We start from the raw sequence: 17859 nt of genomic DNA on the forward strand, positions 1-17859 counted from the left end.
GGATTCCAGTGGTCGGAAAGAAAATTTCTCCCCTGAACAGAAAATGATGGAAGCGGTGGTTGGGAGATCAATTAGTTAGTCCGAGATGTAATGTAAGTTCACATGGACAAGGAGTGAGCCAACATTTCACAGCCGTGCACTCATCTTGACGAGGTGGCCGAGTGGTTAAGGCGATGGACTGCTAATCCATTGTGCTCTGCACGCGTGGGTTCGAATCCCATCCTCGTCGGTTGCTTTTCTGCTCTTTATGGCTTCTGTTGCTAAAGTTCTTGTCACATTCCAGGTAATGCATTTCTGGGGAACCTCCCTGGATGGGCTACATGAAGGTCTCTCTGTGTTCATAGGCAGTGGTTGAGGGGGAACCTCCCTGGATGGGCTACATGAAGGTCTCTCTGTGTTCATAGGCAGTGGTTGGGGTGTGGGCAAACATCACCCCCCTGCCTGATGACAATGTAAACTCACCCGGGGAAGCGTTATTAAAGAGTATTCTTGACAGCTTTTTGTGGAAGTAAGCATATGTCCAGAGCGGGAAGGGAGGACAGCAGTTACATCGGGATGTCTTTTGAGCAGAGCCCGCTTTATCTAGTGTTTGGGTTTGTCGATTGCCTGACAGTTGTAGTTTTGAGTTGTAGTTACATGAAAAAAGATAACAACAAAGGTATATAGATATCTACTTTAATATAATAGATATGTTTTTTATAATGGGAGACAAGAGGACATCTTTGAAGGGGCGATAGGAGCACACCAATGGAAAAAGAGAGGTTAAAAGATTGCTAAGGGGATAGGGTCAAAAGGGTAGGTGGTGATCAGACAAGAGGACGTTAGCAGCTGAGAGGGGTGGCCCAACATCACTCCCCTATGCTCAGATGTTATTCCTGCTCCAGTATCACCACTTTATACAATAAAATACTTATCTTTGTCTTTTCTCTTATTTCTTCATTGAAAGCATTACTGTTTCATGAGATGACCCCTTTAATACTAAGGTAATGTCTCTAGTTTTCATACAAAAAAAGGCAAATGACCCCGACGTGATTTGAACACGCAACCTTCTGATCTGGAGTCAGACGCGCTACCGTTGCGCCACGAGGTCAGATGTGCTTGAGGTTTTAAAATGTCTTTAAATACAAGGCCCACCTTTCTAGTCTTGCATTAGTATAGTTCGCATAGGCTCACAGTTCTTCCACTGAACCACCAATGCATTTGCGACACCGAGCTAGAAAACACGACAAGCGGTTGATGGGGAATCAATAAGTTAGTTGATTATACGGGGAGCTGTAAAAGAAGCGTGCCCTGTGTGAGGATCGAACTCACGACCTTCAGATTATGAGACTGACGCGCTACCTACTGCGCTAACAAGGCAAAGGCTTCTGGCCGTCTGTAGTTTAAGCTCTTCATACGTAATGCATTGCAACATAGCAAAGAAGAATTTCCTTCAGAATGGGTGAAACGCACCTCGCTTTTCCGGAGACCTGACTTACCAGTGCTCTGAAAAAGAGGTTTGCATTGGCCGGGAATCGAACCCGGGTCTCCCGCGTGGGAGGCGAGAATTCTACCACTGAACCACCAATGCAGCTGTAACACAGGACTTGGAAATCCATAGGGATTCCAGTGGTCGGAAAGAAAATTTTTCCCCTGAACAGAAAATGATGGAAGCGGTGGTTGGGAGATCAATTAGTTAGTCCGAGATGTAATGTAAGTTCACATGGACAAGGAGTGAGCCAACATTTCACAGCCATGCACTCATCTTGACGAGGTGGCCGAGTGGTTAAGGCGATGGACTGCTAATCCATTGTGCTCTGCACGTGTGGGTTCGAATCCCATCCTCGTCGGTTGCTTTTCTGCTCTTTATGGCTTCTGTTGCTAAAGTTCTTGTCACATTCCAGGTAATGCATTTCTGGGGAACCTCCCTGGATGGGCTACATGAAGGTCTCTCTGTGTTCATAGGCAGTGGTTGGGGTGTGGGCAAACATCACCCCCCTGCCTGATGACAATGTAAACTCACCCGGGGAAGCGTTATTAAAGAGTATTCTTGACAGCTTTTTGTGGAAGTAAGCATATGTCCAGAGAGGGAAGGGAGGACAGCAGTTACATCGGGATGTCTTTTGAGCAGAGCCCGCTTTATCTAGTGTTTGGGTTTGTCGATTGCCTGACAGTTGTAGTTTTGAGTTGTAGTTACATGAAAAAAGATAACAACAAAGGTATATAGATATCTACTTTAATATAATAGATATGTTTTTTATAATGGGAGACAAGAGGACATCTTTGAAGGGGCGATAGGAGCACACCAATGGAAAAAGAGAGGTTAAAAGATTGCTAAGGGGATAGGGTCAAAAGGGTAGGTGGTGATCAGACAAGAGGACGTTAGCAGCTGAGAGGGGTGGCCCAACATCACTCCCCTATGCTCAGATGTTATTCCTGCTCCAGTATCACCACTTTATACAATAAAATACTTATCTTTGTCTTTTCTCTTATTTCTTCATTGAAAGCATTACTGTTTCATGAGATGACCCCTTTAATACTAAGGTAATGTCTCTAGTTTTCATACAAAAAAAGGCAAATGACCCCGACGTGATTTGAACACGCAACCTTCTGATCTGGAGATCAGACGCGCTACCGTTGCGCCACGAGGTCAGATGTGCTTGAGGTTTTAAAATGTCTTTAAATACAAGGCCCACCTTTCTAGTCTTGCATTAGTATAGTTCGCATAGGCTCACAGTTCTTCCACTGAACCACCAATGCATTTGCGACACCGAGCTAGAAAACACGACAAGCGGTTGATGGGGAATCAATAAGTTAGTTGATTATACGGGGAGCTGTAAAAGAAGCGTGCCCTGTGTGAGGATCGAACTCACGACCTTCAGATTATGAGACTGACGCGCTACCTACTGCGCTAACAAGGCAAAGGATTCTGGCGATCTGTAGTTTAAGCTCTTCATACGTAATGCATTGCAACATAGCAAAGAAGAATTTCCTTCAGAATGGGTGAAACGCACCTCGCTTTTCCGGAGACCTGACTTACCAGTGCTCTGAAAAAGAGGTTTGCATTGGCCGGGAATCGAACCCGGGTCTCCCGCGTGGGAGGCGAGAATTCTACCACTGAACCACCAATGCAGCTGTAACACAGGACTTGGAAATCCATAGGGATTCCAGTGGTCGGAAAGAAAATTTCTCCCCTGAACAGAAAATGATGGAAGCGGTGGTTGGGAGATCAATTAGTTAGTCCGAGATGTAATGTAAGTTCACATGGACAAGGAGTGAGCCAACATTTCACAGCCGTGCACTCATCTTGATGAGGTGGCCGAGTGGTTAAGGCGATGGACTGCTAATCCATTGTGCTCTGCACGCGTGGGTTCGAATCCCATCCTCGTCGGTTGCTTTTCTGCTCTTTATGGCTTCTGTTGCTAAAGTTCTTGTCACATTCCAGGTAATGCATTTCTGGGGAACCTCCCTGGATGGGCTACATGAAGGTCTCTCTGTGTTCATAGGCAGTGGTTGGGGTGTGGGCAAACATCACCCCCCTGCCTGATGACAATGTAAACTCACCCGGGGATGCGTTATTAAAGAGTATTCTTGACAGCTTTTTGTGGAAGTAAGCATATGTCCAGAGCGGGAAGGGAGGACAGCAGTTACATCGGGATGTCTTTTGAGCAGAGCCCGCTTTATCTAGTGTTTGGGTTTGTCGATTGCCTGACAGTTGTAGTTTTGAGTTGTAGTTACATGAAAAAAGATAACAACAAAGGTATATAGATATCTACTTTAATATAATAGATATGTTTTTTATAATGGGAGACAAGAGGACATCTTTGAAGGGGCGATAGGAGCACACCAATGGAAAAAGAGAGGTTAAAAGATTGCTAAGGGGATAGGGTCAAAAGGGTAGGTGGTGATCAGACAAGAGGACGTTAGCAGCTGAGAGGGGTGGCCCAACATCACTCCCCTATGCTCAGATGTTATTCCTGCTCCAGTATCACCACTTTATACAATAAAATACTTATCTTTGTCTTTTCTCTTATTTCTTCATTGAAAGCATTACTGTTTCATGAGATGACCCCTTTAATACTAAGGTAATGTCTCTAGTTTTCATACAAAAAAAGGCAAATGACCCCGACGTGATTTGAACACGCAACCTTCTGATCTGGAGTCAGACGCGCTACCGTTGCGCCACGAGGTCAGATGTGCTTGAGGTTTTAAAATGTCTTTAAATACAAGGCCCACCTTTCTAGTCTTGCATTAGTATAGTTCGCATAGGCTCACAGTTCTTCCACTGAACCACCAATGCATTTGCGACACCGAGCTAGAAAACACGACAAGCGGTTGATGGGGAATCAATAAGTTAGTTGATTATACGGGGAGCTGTAAAAGAAGCGTGCCCTGTGTGAGGATCGAACTCACGACCTTCAGATTATGAGACTGACGCGCTACCTACTGCGCTAACAAGGCAAAGGATTCTGGCGATCTGTAGTTTAAGCTCTTCATACGTAATGCATTGCAACATAGCAAAGAAGAATTTCCTTCAGAATGGGTGAAACGCACCTCGCTTTTCCGGAGACCTGACTTACCAGTGCTCTGAAAAAGAGGTTTGCATTGGCCGGGAATCGAACCCGGGTCTCCCGCGTGGGAGGCGAGAATTCTACCACTGAACCACCAATGCAGCTGTAACACAGGACTTGGAAATCCATAGGGATTCCAGTGGTCGGAAAGAAAATTTCTCCCCTGAACAGAAAATGATGGAAGCGGTGGTTGGGAGATCAATTAGTTAGTCCGAGATGTAATGTAAGTTCACATGGACAAGGAGTGAGCCAACATTTCACAGCCGTGCACTCATCTTGACGAGGTGGCCGAGTGGTTAAGGCGATGGACTGCTAATCCATTGTGCTCTGCACGCGTGGGTTCGAATCCCATCCTCGTCGGTTGCTTTTCTGCTCTTTATGGCTTCTGTTGCTAAAGTTCTTGTCACATTCCAGGTAATGCATTTCTGGGGAACCTCCCTGGATGGGCTACATGAAGGTCTCTCTGTGTTCATAGGCAGTGGTTGGGGTGTGGGCAAACATCACCCCCCTGCCTGATGACAATGTAAACTCACCCGGGGATGCGTTATTAAAGAGTATTCTTGACAGCTTTTTGTGGAAGTAAGCATATGTCCAGAGCGGGAAGGGAGGACAGCAGTTACATCGGGATGTCTTTTGAGCAGAGCCCGCTTTATCTAGTGTTTGGGTTTGTCGATTGCCTGACAGTTGTAGTTTTGAGTTGTAGTTACATGAAAAAAGATAACAACAAAGGTATATAGATATCTACTTTAATATAATAGATATGTTTTTTATAATGGGAGACAAGAGGACATCTTTGAAGGGGCGATAGGAGCACACCAATGGAAAAAGAGAGGTTAAAAGATTGCTAAGGGGATAGGGTCAAAAGGGTAGGTGGTGATCAGACAAGAGGACGTTAGCAGCTGAGAGGGGTGGCCCAACATCACTCCCCTATGCTCAGATGTTATTCCTGCTCCAGTATCACCACTTTATACAATAAAATACTTATCTTTGTCTTTTCTCTTATTTCTTCATTGAAAGCATTACTGTTTCATGAGATGACCCCTTTAATACTAAGGTAATGTCTCTAGTTTTCACACAAAAAAAGGCAAATGACCCCGACGTGATTTGAACACGCAACCTTCTAATCTGGAGTCAGACACGCTACCGTTGCGCCACGAGGTCAGATGTGCTTGAGGTTTTAAAATGTCTTTAAATACAAGGCCCACCTTTCTAGTCTTGCATTAGTATAGTTCGCATAGGCTCACAGTTCTTCCACTGAACCACCAATGCATTTGCGACACCGAGCTAGAAAACACGACAAGCGGTTGATGGGGAATCAATAAGTTAGTTGATTATACGGGGAGCTGTAAAAGAAGCGTGCCCTGTGTGAGGATCGAACTCACGACCTTCAGATTATGAGACTGACGCGCTACCTACTGCGCTAACAAGGCAAAGGCTTCTGGCTGTCTGTAGGTTAAGCTCTTCATACGTAATGCATTGCAACATAGCAAAGAAGAATTTCCTTCAGAATGGGTGAAACGCACCTCGCTTTTCCGGAGACCTGACTTACCAGTGCTCTGAAAAAGAGGTTTGCATTGGCCGGGAATCGAACCAGGGTCTCCCGCGTGGGAGGCGAGAATTCTACCACTGAACCACCAATGCAGCTGTAACACAGGACTTGGAAATCCATAGGGATTCCAGTGGTCGGAAAGAAAATTTCTCCCCTGAACAGAAAATGATGGAAGCGGTGGTTGGGAGATCAATTAGTTAGTCCGAGATGTAATGTAAGTTCACATGGACAAGGAGTGAGCCAACATTTCACAGCCGTGCACTCATCTTGACGAGGTGGCCGAGTGGTTAAGGCGATGGACTGCTAATCCATTGTGCTCTGCACGCGTGGGTTCGAATCCCATCCTCGTCGGTTGCTTTTCTGCTCTTTATGGCTTCTGTTGCTAAAGTTCTTGTCACATTCCAGGTAATGCATTTCTGGGGAACCTCCCTGGATGGGCTACATGAAGGTCTCTCTGTGTTCATAGGCAGTGGTTGGGGTGTGGGCAAACATCACCCCCCTGCCTGATGACAATGTAAACTCACCCGGGGATGCGTTATTAAAGAGTATTCTTGACAGCTTTTTGTGGAAGTAAGCATATGTCCAGAGCGGGAAGGGAGGACAGCAGTTACATCGGGATGTCTTTTGAGCAGAGCCCGCTTTATCTAGTGTTTGGGTTTGTCGATTGCCTGACAGTTGTAGTTTTGAGTTGTAGTTACATGAAAAAAGATAACAACAAAGGTATATAGATATCTACTTTAATATAATAGATATGTTTTTTATAATGGGAGACAAGAGGACATCTTTGAAGGGGCGATAGGAGCACACCAATGGAAAAAGAGAGGTTAAAAGATTGCTAAGGGGATAGGGTCAAAAGGGTAGGTGGTGATCAGACAAGAGGACGTTAGCAGCTGAGAGGGGTGGCCCAACATCACTCCCCTATGCTCAGATGTTATTCCTGCTCCAGTATCACCACTTTATACAATAAAATACTTATCTTTGTCTTTTCTCTTATTTCTTCATTGAAAGCATTACTGTTTCATGAGATGACCCCTTTAATACTAAGGTAATGTCTCTAGTTTTCATACAAAAAAAGGCAAATGACCCCGACGTGATTTGAACACGCAACCTTCTGATCTGGAGTCAGACGCGCTACCGTTGCGCCACGAGGTCAGATGTGCTTGAGGTTTTAAAATGTCTTTAAATACAAGGCCCACCTTTCTAGTCTTGCATTAGTATAGTTCGCATAGGCTCACAGTTCTTCCACTGAACCACCAATGCATTTGCGACACCGAGCTAGAAAACACGACAAGCGGTTGATGGGGAATCAATAAGTTAGTTGATTATACGGGGAGCTGTAAAAGAAGCGTGCCCTGTGTGAGGATCGAACTCACGACCTTCAGATTATGAGACTGACGCGCTACCTACTGCGCTAACAAGGCAAAGGCTTCTGGCCGTCTGTAGTTTAAGCTCTTCATACGTAATGCATTGCAACATAGCAAAGAAGAATTTCCTTCAGAATGGGTGAAACGCACCTCGCTTTTCCGGAGACCTGACTTACCAGTGCTCTGAAAAAGAGGTTTGCATTGGCCGGGAATCGAACCCGGGTCTCCCGCGTGGGAGGCGAGAATTCTACCACTGAACCACCAATGCAGCTGTAACACAGGACTTGGAAATCCATAGGGATTCCAGTGGTCGGAAAGAAAATTTCTCCCCTGAACAGAAAATGATGGAAGCGGTGGTTGGGAGATCAATTAGTTAGTCCGAGATGTAATGTAAGTTCACATGGACAAGGAGTGAGCCAACATTTCACAGCCGTGCACTCATCTTGATGAGGTGGCCAAGTGGTTAAGGCGATGGACTGCTAATCCATTGTGCTCTGCACGCGTGGGTTCGAATCCCATCCTCGTCGGTTGCTTTTCTGCTCTTTATGGCTTCTGTTGCTAAAGTTCTTGTCACATTCCAGGTAATGCATTTCTGGGGAACCTCCCTGGATGGGCTACATGAAGGTCTCTCTGTGTTCATAGGCAGTGGTTGGGGTGTGGGCAAACATCACCCCCCTGCCTGATGACAATGTAAACTCACCCGGGGATGCGTTATTAAAGAGTATTCTTGACAGCTTTTTGTGGAAGTAAGCATATGTCCAGAGCGGGAAGGGAGGACAGCAGTTACATCGGGATGTCTTTTGAGCAGAGCCCGCTTTATCTAGTGTTTGGGTTTGTCGATTGCCTGACAGTTGTAGTTTTGAGTTGTAGTTACATGAAAAAAGATAACAACAAAGGTATATAGATATCTACTTTAATATAATAGATATGTTTTTTATAATGGGAGACAAGAGGACATCTTTGAAGGGGCGATAGGAGCACACCAATGGAAAAAGAGAGGTTAAAAGATTGCTAAGGGGATAGGGTCAAAAGGGTAGGTGGTGATCAGACAAGAGGACGTTAGCAGCTGAGAGGGGTGGCCCAACATCACTCCCCTATGCTCAGATGTTATTCCTGCTCCAGTATCACCACTTTATACAATAAAATACTTATCTTTGTCTTTTCTCTTATTTCTTCATTGAAAGCATTACTGTTTCATGAGATGACCCCTTTAATACTAAGGTAATGTCTCTAGTTTTCATACAAAAAAAGGCAAATGACCCCGACGTGATTTGAACACGCAACCTTCTGATCTGGAGTCAGACGCGCTACCGTTGCGCCACGAGGTCAGATGTGCTTGAGGTTTTAAAATGTCTTTAAATACAAGGCCCACCTTTCTAGTCTTGCATTAGTATAGTTCGCATAGGCTCACAGTTCTTCCACTGAACCACCAATGCATTTGCGACACCGAGCTAGAAAACACGACAAGCGGTTGATGGGGAATCAATAAGTTAGTTGATTATACGGGGAGCTGTAAAAGAAGCGTGCCCTGTGTGAGGATCGAACTCACGACCTTCAGATTATGAGACTGACGCGCTACCTACTGCGCTAACAAGGCAAAGGCTTCTGGCCGTCTGTAGTTTAAGCTCTTCATACGTAATGCATTGCAACATAGCAAAGAAGAATTTCCTTCAGAATGGGTGAAACGCACCTCGCTTTTCCGGAGACCTGACTTACCAGTGCTCTGAAAAAGAGGTTTGCATTGGCCGGGAATCGAACCCGGGTCTCCCGCGTGGGAGGCGAGAATTCTACCACTGAACCACCAATGCAGCTGTAACACAGGACTTGGAAATCCATAGGGATTCCAGTGGTCGGAAAGAAAATTTCTCCCCTGAACAGAAAATGATGGAAGCGGTGGTTGGGAGATCAATTAGTTAGTCCGAGATGTAATGTAAGTTCACATGGACAAGGAGTGAGCCAACATTTCACAGCCGTGCACTCATCTTGATGAGGTGGCCGAGTGGTTAAGGCGATGGACTGCTAATCCATTGTGCTCTGCACGCGTGGGTTCGAATCCCATCCTCGTCGGTTGCTTTTCTGCTCTTTATGGCTTCTGTTGCTAAAGTTCTTGTCACATTCCAGGTAATGCATTTCTGGGGAACCTCCCTGGATGGGCTACATGAAGGTCTCTCTGTGTTCATAGGCAGTGGTTGGGGTGTGGGCAAACATCACCCCCCTGCCTGATGACAATGTAAACTCACCCGGGGATGCGTTATTAAAGAGTATTCTTGACAGCTTTTTGTGGAAGTAAGCATATGTCCAGAGCGGGAAGGGAGGACAGCAGTTACATCGGGATGTCTTTTGAGCAGAGCCCGCTTTATCTAGTGTTTGGGTTTGTCGATTGCCTGACAGTTGTAGTTTTGAGTTGTAGTTACATGAAAAAAGATAACAACAAAGGTATATAGATATCTACTTTAATATAATAGATATGTTTTTTATAATGGGAGACAAGAGGACATCTTTGAAGGGGCGATAGGAGCACACCAATGGAAAAAGAGAGGTTAAAAGATTGCTAAGGGGATAGGGTCAAAAGGGTAGGTGGTGATCAGACAAGAGGACGTTAGCAGCTGAGAGGGGTGGCCCAACATCACTCCCCTATGCTCAGATGTTATTCCTGCTCCAGTATCACCACTTTATACAATAAAATACTTATCTTTGTCTTTTCTCTTATTTCTTCATTGAAAGCATTACTGTTTCATGAGATGACCCCTTTAATACTAAGGTAATGTCTCTAGTTTTCATACAAAAAAAGGCAAATGACCCCGACGTGATTTGAACACGCAACCTTCTGATCTGGAGTCAGACGCGCTACCGTTGCGCCACGAGGTCAGATGTGCTTGAGGTTTTAAAATGTCTTTAAATACAAGGCCCACCTTTCTAGTCTTGCATTAGTATAGTTCGCATAGGCTCACAGTTCTTCCACTGAACCACCAATGCATTTGCGACACCGAGCTAGAAAACACGACAAGCGGTTGATGGGGAATCAATAAGTTAGTTGATTATACGGGGAGCTGTAAAAGAAGCGTGCCCTGTGTGAGGATCGAACTCACGACCTTCAGATTATGAGACTGACGCGCTACCTACTGCGCTAACAAGGCAAAGGCTTCTGGCCGTCTGTAGTTTAAGCTCTTCATACGTAATGCATTGCAACATAGCAAAGAAGAATTTCCTTCAGAATGGGTGAAACGCACCTCGCTTTTCCGGAGACCTGACTTACCAGTGCTCTGAAAAAGAGGTTTGCATTGGCCGGGAATCGAACCCGGGTCTCCCGCGTGGGAGGCGAGAATTCTACCACTGAATGCAGCTGTAACACAGGACTTGGAAATCCATAGGGATTCCAGTGGTCGGAAAGAAAATTTCTCCCCTGAACAGAAAATGATGGAAGCGGTGGTTGGGAGATCAATTAGTTAGTCCGAGATGTAATGTAAGTTCACATGGACAAGGAGTGAGCCAACATTTCACAGCCGTGCACTCATCTTGACGAGGTGGCCGAGTGGTTAAGGCGATGGACTGCTAATCCATTGTGCTCTGCACGCGTGGGTTCGAATCCCATCCTCGTCGGTTGCTTTTCTGCTCTTTATGGCTTCTGTTGCTAAAGTTCTTGTCACATTCCAGGTAATGCATTTCTGGGGAACCTCCCTGGATGGGCTACATGAAGGTCTCTCTGTGTTCATAGGCAGTGGTTGGGGTGTGGGCAAACATCACCCCCCTGCCTGATGACAATGTAAACTCACCCGGGGATGCGTTATTAAAGAGTATTCTTGACAGCTTTTTGTGGAAGTAAGCATATGTCCAGAGCGGGAAGGGAGGACAGCAGTTACATCGGGATGTCTTTTGAGCAGAGCCCGCTTTATCTAGTGTTTGGGTTTGTCGATTGCCTGACAGTTGTAGTTTTGAGTTGTAGTTACATGAAAAAAGATAACAACAAAGGTATATTGATATCTACTTTAATATAATAGATATGTTTTTTATAATGGGAGACAAGAGGACATCTTTGAAGGGGCGATAGGAGCACACCAATGGAAAAAGAGAGGTTAAAAGATTGCTAAGGGGATAGGGTCAAAAGGGTAGGTGGTGATCAGACAAGAGGACGTTAGCAGCTGAGAGGGGTGGCCCAACATCACTCCCCTATGCTCAGATGTTATTCCTGCTCCAGTATCACCACTTTATACAATAAAATACTTATCTTTGTCTTTTCTCTTATTTCTTCATTGAAAGCATTACTGTTTCATGAGATGACCCCTTTAATACTAAGGTAATGTCTCTAGTTTTCATACAAAAAAAGGCAAATGACCCCGACGTGATTTGAACACGCAACCTTCTGATCTGGAGTCAGACGCGCTACCGTTGCGCCACGAGGTCAGATGTGCTTGAGGTTTTAAAATGTCTTTAAATACAAGGCCCACCTTTCTAGTCTTGCATTAGTATAGTTCGCATAGGCTCACAGTTCTTCCACTGAACCACCAATGCATTTGCGACACCGAGCTAGAAAACACGACAAGCGGTTGATGGGGAATCAATAAGTTAGTTGATTATACGGGGAGCTGTAAAAGAAGCGTGCCCTGTGTGAGGATCGAACTCACGACCTTCAGATTATGAGACTGACGCGCTACCTACTGCGCTAACAAGGCAAAGGCTTCTGGCCGTCTGTAGTTTAAGCTCTTCATACGTAATGCATTGCAACATAGCAAAGAAGAATTTCCTTCAGAATGGGTGAAACGCACCTCGCTTTTCCGGAGACCTGACTTACCAGTGCTCTGAAAAAGAGGTTTGCATTGGCCGGGAATCGAACCCGGGTCTCCCGCGTGGGAGGCGAGAATTCTACCACTGAACCACCAATGCAGCTGTAACACAGGACTTGGAAATCCATAGGGATTCCAGTGGTCGGAAAGAAAATTTCTCCCCTGAACAGAAAATGATGGAAGCGGTGGTTGGGAGATCAATTAGTTAGTCCGAGATGTAATGTAAGTTCACATGGACAAGGAGTGAGCCAACATTTCACAGCCGTGCACTCATCTTGACGAGGTGGCCGAGTGGTTAAGGCGATGGACTGCTAATCCATTGTGCTCTGCACGCGTGGGTTCGAATCCCATCCTCGTCGGTTGCTTTTCTGCTCTTTATGGCTTCTGTTGCTAAAGTTCTTGTCACATTCCAGGTAATGCATTTCTGGAGAACCTCCCTGGATGGGCTACATGAAGGTCTCTCTGTGTTCATAGGCAGTGGTTGGGGTGTGGGCAAACATCACCCCCCTGCCTGATGACAATGTAAACTCACCCGGGGAAGCGTTATTAAAGAGTATTCTTGACAGCTTTTTGTGGAAGTAAGCATATGTCCAGAGCGGGAAGGGAGGACAGCAGTTACATCGGGATGTCTTTTGAGCAGAGCCCGCTTTATCTAGTGTTTGGGTTTGTCGATTGCCTGACAGTTGTAGTTTTGAGTTGTAGTTACATGAAAAAAGATAACAACAAAGGTATATAGATATCTACTTTAATATAATAGATATGTTTTTTATAATGGGAGACAAGAGGACATCTTTGAAGGGGCGATAGGAGCACACCAATGGAAAAAGAGAGGTTAAAAGATTGCTAAGGGGATAGGGTCAAAAGGGTAGGTGGTGATCAGACAAGAGGACGTTAGCAGCTGAGAGGGGTGGCCCAACATCACTCCCCTATGCTCAGATGTTATTCCTGCTCCAGTATCACCACTTTATACAATAAAATACTTATCTTTGTCTTTTCTCTTATTTCTTCATTGAAAGCATTACTGTTTCATGAGATGACCCCTTTAATACTAAGGTAATGTCTCTAGTTTTCATACAAAAAAAGGCAAATGACCCCGACGTGATTTGAACACGCAACCTTCTGATCTGGAGTCAGACGCGCTACCGTTGCGCCACGAGGTCAGATGTGCTTGAGGTTTTAAAATGTCTTTAAATACAAGGCCCACCTTTCTAGTCTTGCATTAGTATAGTTCGCATAGGCTCACAGTTCTTCCACTGAACCACCAATGCATTTGCGACACCGAGCTAGAAAACACGACAAGCGGTTGATGGGGAATCAATAAGTTAGTTGATTATACGGGGAGCTGTAAAAGAAGCGTGCCCTGTGTGAGGATCGAACTCACGACCTTCAGATTATGAGACTGACGCGCTACCTACTGCGCTAACAAGGCAAAGGCTTCTGGCCGTCTGTAGTTTAAGCTCTTCATACGTAATGCATTGCAACATAGCAAAGAAGAATTTCCTTCAGAATGGGTGAAACGCACCTCGCTTTTCCGGAGACCTGACTTACCAGTGCTCTGAAAAAGAGGTTTGCATTGGCCGGGAATCGAACCCGGGTCTCCCGCGTGGGAGGCGAGAATTCTACCACTGAATGCAGCTGTAACACAGGACTTGGAAATCCATAGGGATTCCAGTGGTCGGAAAGAAAATTTCTCCCCTGAATAGAAAATGATGGAAGCGGTGGTTGGGAGATCAATTAGTTAGTCCGAGATGTAATGTAAGTTCACATGGACAAGGAGTGAGCCAACATTTCACAGCCGTGCACTCATCTTGACGAGGTGGCCGAGTGGTTAAGGCGATGGACTGCTAATCCATTGTGCTCTGCACGCGTGGGTTCGAATCCCATCCTCGTCGGTTGCTTTTCTGCTCTTTATGGCTTCTGTTGCTAAAGTTCTTGTCACATTCCAGGTAATGCATTTCTGGGGAACCTCCCTGGATGGGCTACATGAAGGTCTCTCTGTGTTCATAGGCAGTGGTTGGGGTGTGGGCAAACATCACCCCCCTGCCTGATGACAATGTAAACTCACCCGGGGATGCGTTATTAAAGAGTATTCTTGACAGCTTTTTGTGGAAGTAAGCATATGTCCAGAGCGGGAAGGGAGGACAGCAGTTACATCGGGATGTCTTTTGAGCAGAGCCCGCTTTATCTAGTGTTTGGGTTTGTCGATTGCCTGACAGTTGTAGTTTTGAGTTGTAGTTACATGAAAAAAGATAACAACAAAGGTATATAGATATCTACTTTAATATAATAGATATGTTTTTTATAATGGGAGACAAGAGGACATCTTTGAAGGGGCGATAGGAGCACACCAATGGAAAAAGAGAGGTTAAAAGATTGCTAAGGGGATAGGGTCAAAAGGGTAGGTGGTGATCAGACAAGAGGACGTTAGCAGCTGAGAGGGGTGGCCCAACATCACTCCCCTATGCTCAGATGTTATTCCTGCTCCAGTATCACCACTTTATACAATAAAATACTTATCTTTGTCTTTTCTCTTATTTCTTCATTGAAAGCATTACTGTTTCATGAGATGACCCCTTTAATACTAAGGTAATGTCTCTAGTTTTCATACAAAAAAAGGCAAATGACCCCGACGTGATTTGAACACGCAACCTTCTGATCTGGAGTCAGACGCGCTACCGTTGCGCCACGAGGTCAGATGTGCTTGAGGTTTTAAAATGTCTTTAAATACAAGGCCCACCTTTCTAGTCTTACATTAGTATAGTTCGCATAGGCTCACAGTTCTTCCACTGAACCACCAATGCATTTGCGACACCGAGCTAGAAAACACGACAAGCGGTTGATGGGGAATCAATAAGTTAGTTGATTATACGGGGAGCTGTAAAAGAAGCGTGCCCTGTGTGAGGATCGAACTCACGACCTTCAGATTATGAGACTGACGCGCTACCTACTGCGCTAACAAGGCAAAGGCTTCTGGCCGTCTGTAGTTTAAGCTCTTCATACGTAATGCATTGCAACATAGCAAAGAAGAATTTCCTTCAGAATGGGTGAAACGCACCTCGCTTTTCCGGAGACCTGACTTACCAGTGCTCTGAAAAAGAGGTTTGCATTGGCCGGGAATCGAACCCGGGTCTCCCGCGTGGGAGGCGAGAATTCTACCACTGAACCACCAATGCAGCTGTAACACAGGACTTGGAAATCCATAGGGATTCCAGTGGTCGGAAAGAAAATGTCTCCCCTGAACAGAAAATGATGGAAGCGGTGGTTGGGAGATCAATTAGTTAGTCCGAGATGTAATGTAAGTTCACATGGACAAGGAGTGAGCCAACATTTCACAGCCGTGCACTCATCTTGACGAGGTGGCCGAGTGGTTAAGGCGATGGACTGCTAATCCATTGTGCTCTGCACGCGTGGGTTCGAATCCCATCCTCGTCGGTTGCTTTTCTGCTCTTTATGGCTTCTGTTGCTAAAGTTCTTGTCACATTCCAGGTAATGCATTTCTGGGGAACCTCCCTGGATGGGCTACATGAAGGTCTCTCTGTGTTCATAGGCAGTGGTTGGGGTGTGGGCAAACATCACCCCCCTGCCTGATGACAATGTAAACTCACCCGGGGAAGCGTTATTAAAGAGTATTCTTGACAGCTTTTTGTGGAAGTAAGCATATGTCCAGAGAGGGAAGGGAGGACAGCAGTTACATCGGGATGTCTTTTGAGCAGAGCCCGCTTTATCTAGTGTTTGGGTTTGTCGATTGCCTGACAGTTGTAGTTTTGAGTTGTAGTTACATGAAAAAAGATAACAACAAAGGTATATAGATATCTACTTTAATATAATAGATATGTTTTTTTATAATGGGAGACAAGAGGACATCTTTGAAGGGGCGATAGGAGCACACCAATGGAAAAAGAGAGGTTAAAAGATTGCTAAGGGGATAGGGTCAAAAGGGTAGGTGGTGATCAGACAAGAGGACGTTAGCAGCTGAGAGGGGTGGCCCAACATCACTCCCCTATGCTCAGATGTTATTCCTGCTCCAGTATCACCACTTTATACAATAAAATACTTATCTTTGTCTTTTCTCTTATTTCTTCATTGAAAGCATTACTGTTTCATGAGATGACCCCTTTAATACTAAGGTAATGTCTCTAGTTTTCATACAAAAAAAGGCAAATGACCCCGACGTGATTAGAACACGCAACCTTCTGATCTGGAGTCAGACGCGCTACCGTTGCGCAACGAGGTCAGATGTGCTTGAGGTTTTAAAATGTCTTTAAATACAAGGCCCACCTTTCTAGTCTTGCATTAGTATAGTTCGCATAGGCTCACAGTTCTTCCACTGAACCACCAATGCATTTGCGACACCGAGCTAGAAAACACGACAAGCGGTTGATGGGGAATCAATAAGTTAGTTGATTATACGGGGAGCTGTAAAAGAAGCGTGCCCTGTGTGAGGATCGAACTCACGACCTTCAGATTATGAGACTGACGCGCTACCTACTGCGCTAACAAGGCAAAGGCTTCTGGCCGTCTGTAGTTTAAGCTCTTCATACGTAATGCATTGCAACATAGCAAAGAAGAATTTCCTTCAGAATGGGTGAAACGCACCTCGCTTTTCCGGAGACCTGACTTACCAGTGCTCTGAAAAAGAGGTTTGCATTGGCCGGGAATCGAACCCGGGTCTCCCGCGTGGGAGGCGAGAATTCTACCACTGAACCACCAATGCAGCTGTAACACAGGACTTGGAAATCCATAGGGATTCCAGTGGTCGGAAAGAAAATTTCTCCCCTGAACAGAAAATGATGGAAGCGGTGGTTGGGAGATCAATTAGTTAGTCCGAGATGTAATGTAAGTTCACATGGACAAGGAGTGAGCCAACATTTCACAGCCGTGCACTCATCTTGACGAGGTGGCCGAGTGGTTAAGGCGATGGACTGCTAATCCATTGTGCTCTGCACGCGTGGGTTCGAATCCCATCCTCGTCGGTTGCTTTTCTGCTCTTTATGGCTTCTGTTGCTAAAGTTCTTGTCACATTCCAGGTAATGCATTTCTGGGGAACCTCCCTGGATGGGCTACATGAAGGTCTCTCTGTGTTCATAGGCAGTGGTTGGGGTGTGGGCAAACATCACCCCACTGCCTGATGACAATGTAAACTCACCCGGGGAAGCGTTATTAAAGAGTATTCTTGACAGCTTTTTGTGGAAGTAAGCATATGTCCAGAGCGGGAAGGGAGGACAGCAGTTACATCGGGATGTCTTTTGAGCAGAGCCCGCTTTATCTAGTGTTTGGGTTTGTCGATTGCCTGACAGTTGTAGTTTTGAGTTGTAGTTACATGAAAAAAGATAACAACAAAGGTATATAGATATCTACTTTAATATAATAGATATGTTTTTTATAATGGGAGACAAGAGGACATCTTTGAAGGGGCGATAGGAGCACACCAATGGAAAAAGAGAGGTTAAAAGATTGCTAAGGGGATAGGGTCAAAAGGGTAGGTGGTGATCAGACAAGAGGACGTTAGCAGCTGAGAGGGGTGGCCCAACATCACTCCCCTATGCTCAGATGTTATTCCTGCTCCAGTATCACCACTTTATACAATAAAATACTTATCTTTGTCTTTTCTCTTA

General features: G+C 45.3%; 43 non-coding genes across 43 annotated transcripts; 12 read left to right on the forward strand and 31 right to left on the reverse strand.

Moving 5' to 3' along the window:
* The first annotated feature begins 147 nt into the window (after positions 1–147).
* Positions 148–229, forward strand: TRNAS-GCU (transfer RNA serine (anticodon GCU)). Its single transcript has one exon. It is a non-coding gene; the product is annotated as a tRNA-Ser (tRNA).
* A 789-nt stretch (positions 230–1018) lies between these two features.
* On the reverse strand, positions 1019–1090 carry TRNAW-CCA (transfer RNA tryptophan (anticodon CCA)). Its single transcript has one exon. It is a non-coding gene; the product is annotated as a tRNA-Trp (tRNA).
* A 196-nt stretch (positions 1091–1286) lies between these two features.
* Positions 1287–1359, reverse strand: TRNAM-CAU (transfer RNA methionine (anticodon CAU)). Its single transcript has one exon. It is a non-coding gene; the product is annotated as a tRNA-Met (tRNA).
* Positions 1360–1499: 140 nt separating this feature from the next.
* TRNAG-CCC (transfer RNA glycine (anticodon CCC)) lies at positions 1500–1570 on the reverse strand. Its single transcript has one exon. It is a non-coding gene; the product is annotated as a tRNA-Gly (tRNA).
* A 177-nt stretch (positions 1571–1747) lies between these two features.
* On the forward strand, positions 1748–1829 carry TRNAS-GCU (transfer RNA serine (anticodon GCU)). Its single transcript has one exon. It is a non-coding gene; the product is annotated as a tRNA-Ser (tRNA).
* A 729-nt stretch (positions 1830–2558) lies between these two features.
* On the reverse strand, positions 2559–2631 carry TRNAG-UCC (transfer RNA glycine (anticodon UCC)). Its single transcript has one exon. It is a non-coding gene; the product is annotated as a tRNA-Gly (tRNA).
* A 196-nt stretch (positions 2632–2827) lies between these two features.
* TRNAM-CAU (transfer RNA methionine (anticodon CAU)) lies at positions 2828–2900 on the reverse strand. The gene has a single exon. It is a non-coding gene; the product is annotated as a tRNA-Met (tRNA).
* Positions 2901–3040: 140 nt separating this feature from the next.
* Positions 3041–3111, reverse strand: TRNAG-CCC (transfer RNA glycine (anticodon CCC)). The gene has a single exon. It is a non-coding gene; the product is annotated as a tRNA-Gly (tRNA).
* A 177-nt stretch (positions 3112–3288) lies between these two features.
* Positions 3289–3370, forward strand: TRNAS-GCU (transfer RNA serine (anticodon GCU)). The gene has a single exon. It is a non-coding gene; the product is annotated as a tRNA-Ser (tRNA).
* Positions 3371–4099: 729 nt separating this feature from the next.
* Positions 4100–4171, reverse strand: TRNAW-CCA (transfer RNA tryptophan (anticodon CCA)). Its single transcript has one exon. It is a non-coding gene; the product is annotated as a tRNA-Trp (tRNA).
* Positions 4172–4367: 196 nt separating this feature from the next.
* Positions 4368–4440, reverse strand: TRNAM-CAU (transfer RNA methionine (anticodon CAU)). Its single transcript has one exon. It is a non-coding gene; the product is annotated as a tRNA-Met (tRNA).
* Positions 4441–4580: 140 nt separating this feature from the next.
* TRNAG-CCC (transfer RNA glycine (anticodon CCC)) lies at positions 4581–4651 on the reverse strand. The gene has a single exon. It is a non-coding gene; the product is annotated as a tRNA-Gly (tRNA).
* A 177-nt stretch (positions 4652–4828) lies between these two features.
* Positions 4829–4910, forward strand: TRNAS-GCU (transfer RNA serine (anticodon GCU)). Its single transcript has one exon. It is a non-coding gene; the product is annotated as a tRNA-Ser (tRNA).
* A 729-nt stretch (positions 4911–5639) lies between these two features.
* TRNAW-CCA (transfer RNA tryptophan (anticodon CCA)) lies at positions 5640–5711 on the reverse strand. Its single transcript has one exon. It is a non-coding gene; the product is annotated as a tRNA-Trp (tRNA).
* A 196-nt stretch (positions 5712–5907) lies between these two features.
* TRNAM-CAU (transfer RNA methionine (anticodon CAU)) lies at positions 5908–5980 on the reverse strand. Its single transcript has one exon. It is a non-coding gene; the product is annotated as a tRNA-Met (tRNA).
* A 140-nt stretch (positions 5981–6120) lies between these two features.
* TRNAG-CCC (transfer RNA glycine (anticodon CCC)) lies at positions 6121–6191 on the reverse strand. Its single transcript has one exon. It is a non-coding gene; the product is annotated as a tRNA-Gly (tRNA).
* Positions 6192–6368: 177 nt separating this feature from the next.
* Positions 6369–6450, forward strand: TRNAS-GCU (transfer RNA serine (anticodon GCU)). The gene has a single exon. It is a non-coding gene; the product is annotated as a tRNA-Ser (tRNA).
* A 729-nt stretch (positions 6451–7179) lies between these two features.
* On the reverse strand, positions 7180–7251 carry TRNAW-CCA (transfer RNA tryptophan (anticodon CCA)). The gene has a single exon. It is a non-coding gene; the product is annotated as a tRNA-Trp (tRNA).
* Positions 7252–7447: 196 nt separating this feature from the next.
* On the reverse strand, positions 7448–7520 carry TRNAM-CAU (transfer RNA methionine (anticodon CAU)). The gene has a single exon. It is a non-coding gene; the product is annotated as a tRNA-Met (tRNA).
* A 140-nt stretch (positions 7521–7660) lies between these two features.
* TRNAG-CCC (transfer RNA glycine (anticodon CCC)) lies at positions 7661–7731 on the reverse strand. Its single transcript has one exon. It is a non-coding gene; the product is annotated as a tRNA-Gly (tRNA).
* A 177-nt stretch (positions 7732–7908) lies between these two features.
* Positions 7909–7990, forward strand: TRNAS-GCU (transfer RNA serine (anticodon GCU)). Its single transcript has one exon. It is a non-coding gene; the product is annotated as a tRNA-Ser (tRNA).
* Positions 7991–8719: 729 nt separating this feature from the next.
* TRNAW-CCA (transfer RNA tryptophan (anticodon CCA)) lies at positions 8720–8791 on the reverse strand. The gene has a single exon. It is a non-coding gene; the product is annotated as a tRNA-Trp (tRNA).
* Positions 8792–8987: 196 nt separating this feature from the next.
* Positions 8988–9060, reverse strand: TRNAM-CAU (transfer RNA methionine (anticodon CAU)). The gene has a single exon. It is a non-coding gene; the product is annotated as a tRNA-Met (tRNA).
* A 140-nt stretch (positions 9061–9200) lies between these two features.
* TRNAG-CCC (transfer RNA glycine (anticodon CCC)) lies at positions 9201–9271 on the reverse strand. Its single transcript has one exon. It is a non-coding gene; the product is annotated as a tRNA-Gly (tRNA).
* Positions 9272–9448: 177 nt separating this feature from the next.
* TRNAS-GCU (transfer RNA serine (anticodon GCU)) lies at positions 9449–9530 on the forward strand. The gene has a single exon. It is a non-coding gene; the product is annotated as a tRNA-Ser (tRNA).
* A 729-nt stretch (positions 9531–10259) lies between these two features.
* On the reverse strand, positions 10260–10331 carry TRNAW-CCA (transfer RNA tryptophan (anticodon CCA)). The gene has a single exon. It is a non-coding gene; the product is annotated as a tRNA-Trp (tRNA).
* A 196-nt stretch (positions 10332–10527) lies between these two features.
* On the reverse strand, positions 10528–10600 carry TRNAM-CAU (transfer RNA methionine (anticodon CAU)). The gene has a single exon. It is a non-coding gene; the product is annotated as a tRNA-Met (tRNA).
* Positions 10601–10981: 381 nt separating this feature from the next.
* Positions 10982–11063, forward strand: TRNAS-GCU (transfer RNA serine (anticodon GCU)). Its single transcript has one exon. It is a non-coding gene; the product is annotated as a tRNA-Ser (tRNA).
* Positions 11064–11792: 729 nt separating this feature from the next.
* Positions 11793–11864, reverse strand: TRNAW-CCA (transfer RNA tryptophan (anticodon CCA)). Its single transcript has one exon. It is a non-coding gene; the product is annotated as a tRNA-Trp (tRNA).
* A 196-nt stretch (positions 11865–12060) lies between these two features.
* TRNAM-CAU (transfer RNA methionine (anticodon CAU)) lies at positions 12061–12133 on the reverse strand. Its single transcript has one exon. It is a non-coding gene; the product is annotated as a tRNA-Met (tRNA).
* Positions 12134–12273: 140 nt separating this feature from the next.
* Positions 12274–12344, reverse strand: TRNAG-CCC (transfer RNA glycine (anticodon CCC)). The gene has a single exon. It is a non-coding gene; the product is annotated as a tRNA-Gly (tRNA).
* Positions 12345–12521: 177 nt separating this feature from the next.
* TRNAS-GCU (transfer RNA serine (anticodon GCU)) lies at positions 12522–12603 on the forward strand. The gene has a single exon. It is a non-coding gene; the product is annotated as a tRNA-Ser (tRNA).
* A 729-nt stretch (positions 12604–13332) lies between these two features.
* On the reverse strand, positions 13333–13404 carry TRNAW-CCA (transfer RNA tryptophan (anticodon CCA)). The gene has a single exon. It is a non-coding gene; the product is annotated as a tRNA-Trp (tRNA).
* A 196-nt stretch (positions 13405–13600) lies between these two features.
* Positions 13601–13673, reverse strand: TRNAM-CAU (transfer RNA methionine (anticodon CAU)). Its single transcript has one exon. It is a non-coding gene; the product is annotated as a tRNA-Met (tRNA).
* A 381-nt stretch (positions 13674–14054) lies between these two features.
* On the forward strand, positions 14055–14136 carry TRNAS-GCU (transfer RNA serine (anticodon GCU)). The gene has a single exon. It is a non-coding gene; the product is annotated as a tRNA-Ser (tRNA).
* Positions 14137–14865: 729 nt separating this feature from the next.
* TRNAW-CCA (transfer RNA tryptophan (anticodon CCA)) lies at positions 14866–14937 on the reverse strand. The gene has a single exon. It is a non-coding gene; the product is annotated as a tRNA-Trp (tRNA).
* A 196-nt stretch (positions 14938–15133) lies between these two features.
* TRNAM-CAU (transfer RNA methionine (anticodon CAU)) lies at positions 15134–15206 on the reverse strand. Its single transcript has one exon. It is a non-coding gene; the product is annotated as a tRNA-Met (tRNA).
* Positions 15207–15346: 140 nt separating this feature from the next.
* On the reverse strand, positions 15347–15417 carry TRNAG-CCC (transfer RNA glycine (anticodon CCC)). Its single transcript has one exon. It is a non-coding gene; the product is annotated as a tRNA-Gly (tRNA).
* Positions 15418–15594: 177 nt separating this feature from the next.
* Positions 15595–15676, forward strand: TRNAS-GCU (transfer RNA serine (anticodon GCU)). Its single transcript has one exon. It is a non-coding gene; the product is annotated as a tRNA-Ser (tRNA).
* Positions 15677–16406: 730 nt separating this feature from the next.
* On the reverse strand, positions 16407–16478 carry TRNAW-CCA (transfer RNA tryptophan (anticodon CCA)). The gene has a single exon. It is a non-coding gene; the product is annotated as a tRNA-Trp (tRNA).
* A 196-nt stretch (positions 16479–16674) lies between these two features.
* Positions 16675–16747, reverse strand: TRNAM-CAU (transfer RNA methionine (anticodon CAU)). The gene has a single exon. It is a non-coding gene; the product is annotated as a tRNA-Met (tRNA).
* Positions 16748–16887: 140 nt separating this feature from the next.
* Positions 16888–16958, reverse strand: TRNAG-CCC (transfer RNA glycine (anticodon CCC)). The gene has a single exon. It is a non-coding gene; the product is annotated as a tRNA-Gly (tRNA).
* A 177-nt stretch (positions 16959–17135) lies between these two features.
* Positions 17136–17217, forward strand: TRNAS-GCU (transfer RNA serine (anticodon GCU)). Its single transcript has one exon. It is a non-coding gene; the product is annotated as a tRNA-Ser (tRNA).
* The last annotated feature ends 642 nt before the right edge of the window (positions 17218–17859 follow it).

This window comes from Spea bombifrons, chromosome 4, assembly GCF_027358695.1.
Source record: "Spea bombifrons isolate aSpeBom1 chromosome 4, aSpeBom1.2.pri, whole genome shotgun sequence".
Lineage (NCBI taxonomy): Eukaryota > Metazoa > Chordata > Amphibia > Anura > Pelobatidae > Spea > Spea bombifrons.